Here is a 7,435-nt window from a genome sequence, read left to right on the forward strand (position 1 = left end):
CCTTTCTTTTTCTTTCTTTTTTCTTTTAATTGGTGTTGGAAATTTATTTGGGTCATTATTTCCCATATTTTGCTTATAGATTATTTAGTATTTGTTTAAACAATTATATATTATTATAAGGGTGCTTGCATGTTCTAATTAATATTTTCCATACCTTATTTCCTATGCATGCTTTGTGTTTGTGAAAATGCCCGTATGGCATTTTGCACTATTCTTGGATTTCTTTTAAATCTACTACTCTAAATGCCTGCTATTCACATAACCCCTTCTCTATTTTATTATTTAAATATAATTGTTTTTACAAACATATTATTAATTTGAGAGACTTGGTAATCTCATTTGGACATTGAATGCTTGACCTATGCTACTCATGCCCTTTGCCGGCATGCCAATAAACACCTTGCATTCAATTTTCCTCACATGCACTTGCTATATTTCCACTGTTGATTTGCCACATGTAGTCATGACCATGTGTTCACATCATTATCCATACCTGTGCATTGATTACCACCATTCCTATTCTTTTCCTTGCTATAAACCTTGAATGCTAATGTCTTTTCTTGTTTCCTTTTAGGATGGCCACCAATAAAGGTAAAGAGAAAGCTACTCCCATACCACTAGCTAGGAAAGGGACAAAAAGAGCACTAGTTGCAGAGCCACCCATCCACCTGTACATCTTAGCATGCACCGAAGACGGTGCAATCTTTAAGTGTGGGGAGGTTGATACCGACTTCCAGGGGTTAGTTACCTTCTTTTCAACACTAATATTCTATTTTCTTTGTTTGTTCATTGCTGCATTTGCATATTTGATTGCATGTTTGTTTGATTTTATGCATTTAGTTACAAATTGGTTGAAGTAATATTTTCTTTTTCAAGAAATTTTTATAGTATTTCACTAATTTAAATTGAAAAATTTGTGTTAAACTTGTTTTGAAGTTATATTTGGAATATGGTTTTTGAGCCAAAGAACACACAACCTATGAGATTTTGAGCTTATTTATATGGTTATATTATTTAACCATAAATATTTTATTCTTGTGTGTTTTCTTCTCTATGATTGCAATCTTTACTTTGTTTCAGTCTATATGTCCATTATTTAGTGTATTTACATGCTTGCATATGATTGAGGCCATTACTTGTTTTTGCTCACTTATCCCAAATAAGTCTACCCTTTTATGTCACCCTTGTTAGCCACTTTGAGCTTTTTAATCCCCTTCTGTTCTATAACCACATCACTAGCCTTAAGTAGAAAAACAAATTAAATATCCCAATTGAATCTTTGGTTAGCTTAAGATAGAGGTTGTGCATCAACTAAGTATGGGAAAACGGTGGAAACATGGGTTAATAAGGGAATGTATCATGTTTCTAATTTATTTGAATATTGGGAATTTGGGAACCTACTCATGAAAAATCAAAATAGAAAAAAAAATAATGAAAAATCCATGTGCATTGATAAGTTATGTTTCAGACAAAAAAAAAATCAATAAATAAGTAAGTGAATAAGGGGATAAAATTACCCCAATGTTAAGATTTAATAAAGATCAATGCACATGTGATAAAAGTAAAGAAATATAAAAAAAATTTGGTACATGAGTATGGGAATTATACAAAAGTGGGAATTATGGGTAGCTAGGCATGATTTTAGAAGTTATATAGAATGTATGTATGTTAGGTGATAGCTCAGGTTACTCAAAGATTCAATTTATAGATCACTTAGCCATACATATATCCTCACCCTTGCCTTGGCCCCATTACAACCTTGAAAAGACCTCATGATGTGTGCATTGGTACATTAAATATTTGTTGATTGGCTAGATGAAGAACAATGTTTAGAGTGATTGACCCTAGACACTTGAGAGTTAGAGTGATATACACTACCAGTAAGGGTTCAGTGCTTAAATCTATATTCCCTGCTTTCAAGAGCTATCTTCTTACAAGTTTACTTGTCTTTTATTGTGTAATTTGAATTAGTGGAATTTGATTCATATTTGTCTTGAAGAACTTGTTTGCTTTTAACCAAGTATGTAGAACCATTTTGCATGTAGTTGCATTCACATAGATAGGTTGCACTGCATACTCTCTATCATTCCTCTTCACTTCTTTATAGCTTCTCTTGAGCTTAGCATGAGGACATGCTAATGTTTAAGTGTGGGGAGGTTGATAAACTACTATTTTATGGTTTATCTTGTGCTCAATTGAGTGATTTTTATCAACTCTTTACCCACTTATTCATACTATTTGCATGGTTTTACATTTGCCTTCCTCATTATGTGCTTTGATTGAAAACATGCTTCTTTGGCCTTAAGTTCCCTATGTTTAATCCTCTCTTATTACCATTAGATGCCTTGATATGTGTGTTAAGTGATTTCAAAGATTACAGGGCAGGAATGGCTCAGAGGATGGAAAGGAAGCATGCAAAAGTGGAAGAAATACAAGAAGTTGGAGAAATTGCTAAGCTGTCCGGCCTGACCTCTTTGCACTCAAACGGCTATAACTTTAGCTACAGAGGTTCAAATGATACGGTTTTAGTTGCGTTGGAAAGCTAATGTTCGGGGCTTCGATTTGATATATAATTTGCTATAGCTGCCCCGAAGCTAGGCAACGCGAACGCGTGAATGACGCGTCCGCATCGCATTTGCGAACTTCAATCCGCGCGGACGCGTGGACGACGCCTCCACGTCACTTTGCCGCGACCTGTACGGACCAGATTTCACAATCAGCGACTTCTGGGCTGTTTCTGAACCAGTTTTCGGCTCAGAGAACACAGATTAGAGGCTATAAAGTAGGGGAATACATCTATTCATAATGATGCTGTCATAATTCACAATTTTAGGTTTTAGATGTAGTTTTTAGAGGGAGAGGTTCTCTCCTCTCTCTTAGGATTTAGGATTAGGATTTTTAGAAATTAGGAATTTATCTCATCTTCATATCAGGTTCAATATTCCTTTATTTTGACTTCTCTTCTACTTTGAGATACTTTAATGCTTTTATTTGTATTGATTTATGTTGCCCATTTGGCTTATGAATATTGTCCATGTTAGATTTTATTGCTTTGAATGTATGTTATTTGAGGTATTTCAGATCTAAGATTCATATTTAGCTTTTTATATTATTGACTTTAATTGATTAACTGGAAGCTCTTGAGTTACCAACTATTCATGATTGATTGTTATGTCGGCTAATTAACTGGAATTCCACTAACTCTAGTCTTTCCTTAGGATTTGGCTAGAACTTGGAAAATCCAACCAATTAGTTCACTTGACTTTCCCTTGCTTATGCAAAGGTTAACTAAGTGGGATTAACTTCCATTCTCATAGGAGTAACTGGGATAGGACTTCCGAATTTTCATATCTTGCCAAGAGTTATTTTATAGTTAATTATTTATTTTATTTGTCCTTTAATTTACTTGTTCCCCACTTTCAAAACCCCAATTTACAAAGCCCATAACCAATAATAAGAACATACCTCCCTGCAATTCCTTGAGAAGACGACCCGAGGTTTGAATACTCGGTCATCAATTTTAAAAGGGTTTGTTACTTGTGACAACCAAAACTTTTGTAAGAAAGGTTGATTGCTTGGTTTAGTAACTATACTTACAACGAGAGTTTACTATAACTTCTAAACCATCAATTTTCAGTTCTTCAAAGACTCTGATTAAGGAATCCAAGAGATACTCATTCAGTCTAATGTAGAACAGAGGTGGTTGTCAGGCACACGTTCATAGGTTGAGAATGGTGATGAGTGTCACGGATCATCACATTCATCATATTGAAGTGCGAATGAATATCTTAGATGGAAACAAGCGTATTTGAATGAAAAACAGAAACAGTTGCATTAATTTATCGAGACACAGCAGAGCTCCTCACCCCCAACAATGGAGTTTAGAGACTCATGTTGTCTAAGATACAAAGTTCAGATCTAAAATGTCATGAGATACAGAATAAATCTCTAAAAGTTGTTTAAATACTAAACTAGTAACCTAGGTTTACAAAAAATGAGTAAACTGAGATAGATAGTGCAGAAATCCACTTCTGGGGCCCACTAGGTGTGTGTTGGGGCTAAGACTTTAGCTTTTCACGTGCCTGGGCTGTTTCTGGAGTTAAATGTCAGGTTGTAACTGATGGTGTTTTTGCGGAAAACGAATTTCCAACACACAAATCCAACCGACAAGTATACCGGGTCGCATCAAGTAGTAATAACTCACTTAGAGTGAGGTCGATCCCACAGGGATTGATGGATCAAGCAACTTTAGTGGGTGATTAGTTTAGTCAAGCTAACATTGAAGTGAAATTGAGTGAGATTATAGCCAACAGAAAGTAAATTGACAAGAATTTAAAGTTGCAGAAAGTAAAATTGCAAGTAACTTAAAGAACAAGAGAGTAAATTAGCTGAAACTTAAATTGTAAGAAATATAAATTGCATGAAAAGTAAAGGGGGTTGGGTGCTGGAAATTAAAGAAAGCAATAGATTAAGCAACTGGAAATTTAAATTGCAGAAAATGTAAATGTGCAGGAAATTCAATCAAGCTCAATGTGAACAGAAATGTGAAAGTGCAGAATGCAGGAAAGGAAATTGCAGAAAAGTAAACGTAGCAGAAGACTGAGATTAATTCTCAAATCTCAAAGAGCATTTGACAATTTCAATGAAACAGTAAAAACAGAAGGAAAGCCAAGAGCTCAATTACTCACTTGATCAAGACAGAAACAAAATTCAACTCACTTGTGAAATTCAGAAAAGAAATTCAAGATCTCAGGGAATCAATGAGACTAGAGAACAAGTCTAGATCTCAAGCCCTTCCTTGATCAATTCAGAGAACAATTTGCAGAAGAAAAAGAAGATGAAAGAAATAAATGAAAACTCAGATTTAATTCTCAATTTTCTGAAATTATGCAGAAGAAGAACAAGAGATTTCAGATCAAGTGAAACAGAATTCCTTCAATTCTTGATCCAAAATTCAAACAGAAATGAAAACTAAGAGAGAGAGATCTCAAATCCTAATGCTCCCTAGTGGAGCTAGCCTTTTTCTGATGGAGCTCCCCCTTTTGAAAATGACACAGATGCCTTTTTATAGGCAAATTAAAAATAAATTCCTAAGCTAATTTATCCATGTGCCTTTGAGTGATGATGTGGGCTTTGCTTGCTTTGGATTTGAGGAGAGATGGGTCTTGGATGGCCTTGGTTCAATTGGTGAAGATTTGAGTTCAAAAGGAATTTAAATTAAATTTTGGCCCATGGGTGTTCCCAGGAGGTTGCCCTACTCTTGTAGAGGGCAGAGCAGGGAAGTTATGTGAGGAAGCATGTCGCGTGCCAAGTGTGGGAGAGGCCTTCAGGATGCTGCCCTGCCCTTGTGTAGGGGAGGGCAATGTTGTCATGGTGCGTCCTTGTGCGCGCTCCAAGTTCCTTGACCGTGCCAAATTGTGCTTGTGTGCGCCAAGGAGTAGCGCCTAAGCCTTTACTTCCTTGAAGGTCTTGTGTTCGAACCTTGGTGAAAGCACTTGGGGGAGCAATTTTCCTTGATTTTTCATGAAGGGAGCACGACATTGCCCTGCTCTCCAAGAGGGCAGAGCAGAAAAATGAGCGCTACTTGCTTTGGAGTGAGGCTCCAGCTTCGAACCTTGGTGGAAGCACTTTGGTTTATTTTCGCTTATTTTTGGCCCTTAAAGATGCCTTTCACTCATGCCTCAATTGTGCGACAAATATGGATTGCTATATATCGTTGGAAAGCTCTGAATGTCAGCTTTCCAACGCAACTGGAAGCACATCAATTGGACGTCTGTAGCTCAAGTTATAGCCCTTTGAAGTAGGCATGGTCATGCTGTGAGCGGCCAGATTTTAACTTAGCGAAAATTTGCTTCCAACCTCACTTTGTTTCATCATGATATTGCCCTGCCCTTGGCAAGAGCAGGGCAGTGTGCGCTGATTGCTTATTCTCCTTTGATTTGGTCATGGGCCACGCTTTTAAAAGCGTGGCCTAAGGCTCCAAAGTGTGCTCCAACTTCAAAGTGTGTCCCAAAGCTCTTTTTTTTCTCCTTTTTTGTGATTCTTTGCTTCTTTTTCTTCTTATTTCCTACAAGATTTATAAAATTAAAAGATCAAGAAAATATATCATTTAAGCACAAAAGCATTCACTATTTAAGCACAAATCATCAATTTATTGTATAAAAAAGCATAGAAAAATAGGTATATGATGACTTGTCATCACAACACCAAACTTAAACCTTGCTTGTCCCCAAGTAAGAAAAGAATCATGCAATAAAGATTGACAACCCAAGGTAAGAAGAATAGCAACTCAATGTTCATGGCAAGCTAGTTTTCTATGCATACTACAATCACAAAAGAGATGTAAATGATTGATGCTTCTATCTAGCTCATTTTATGAAATCTTTTTCTTATGATTCTTCCTTGAAACAATCTTTTTTTTTTAGCTTTTCCTTTTGGGTGCTTTGCCCCATGAGTTGATAACAAAGCTACGACTTCTAAATGCTTTGTTTTCAAGTATTACCACTTGATACATAAGCACCACAAGCATTTAATTAGAGGACTTCATTAAGCTCATTTTTCTTTTCTTTTCTTGACTCTCTAATCATTGATGCTCAGAGCCTTGAGCTTTGAGGGAGTGCTTTTGCACTTGAGCCTAGCCTTGACTTCTAAGTGTTTTGTTTTCAAACATTTGGCTTGATACATAAACACCACAAGCACTTAGCAAATAAATTGCCATTGGTACTCAGAGCCTTCAGCTTTCTCATTCTTTCCCTTTTTCTTTTCTTGCTTTAATTGTATTTGCTTCTTCAAGGTTTTCATGATTTCAAAAGATTTCACAAAATGTACTAGATGAAAAACTTCAATTAAATAAAATCCAATGCAATTGAGCAACAATCAATCATACTAGCTTTCCAATACTTGTATGCACATGCTAAATTCTTCTTTAATTCCTTGTTTGTTTATGATCATGATGCTTTTTTGCTTTTGAATTCACAAAACTCAAGTTGGTAGTCATAATGTCACAACAACATATTTCAAATCAAATTCAAGCTATGCTTAGTCATACCACACATGCATACAGAAAATATAAAGACAATCATGCAATTTAAAGTGCTGGAAATAAATGAGAGGAAAAGAAACTTTACAACCTTGCAATTCATCTTCTCTATTGTTGTCATTTTCCACCCATTCTTCTCCTTCCCATACCAACTCAGAATGCTTGCTTATCCTCAAGCAACAATTAGAACAATGGCTATGGGGCTAAGATGGATCATGAATGTCTTACACAATGAAATGTTAGCAGTACATGTGTTGCAAGCAAGCAAAATTTAAGATAAAAATCAAGGCACCAGAGACAGAGACATTTTGATTGCAAACATAAGAAGGTGAGCACAATACATTGCATAAAAGATAAGTGGCACACCAAACTTAGTGTGACACTTTCACTTGGGAC

The sequence above is a fragment of the Arachis stenosperma genome, chromosome 10 (assembly GCF_014773155.1).
Source record: "Arachis stenosperma cultivar V10309 chromosome 10, arast.V10309.gnm1.PFL2, whole genome shotgun sequence".
Taxonomy (NCBI): Eukaryota; Viridiplantae; Streptophyta; class Magnoliopsida; order Fabales; family Fabaceae; genus Arachis; species Arachis stenosperma.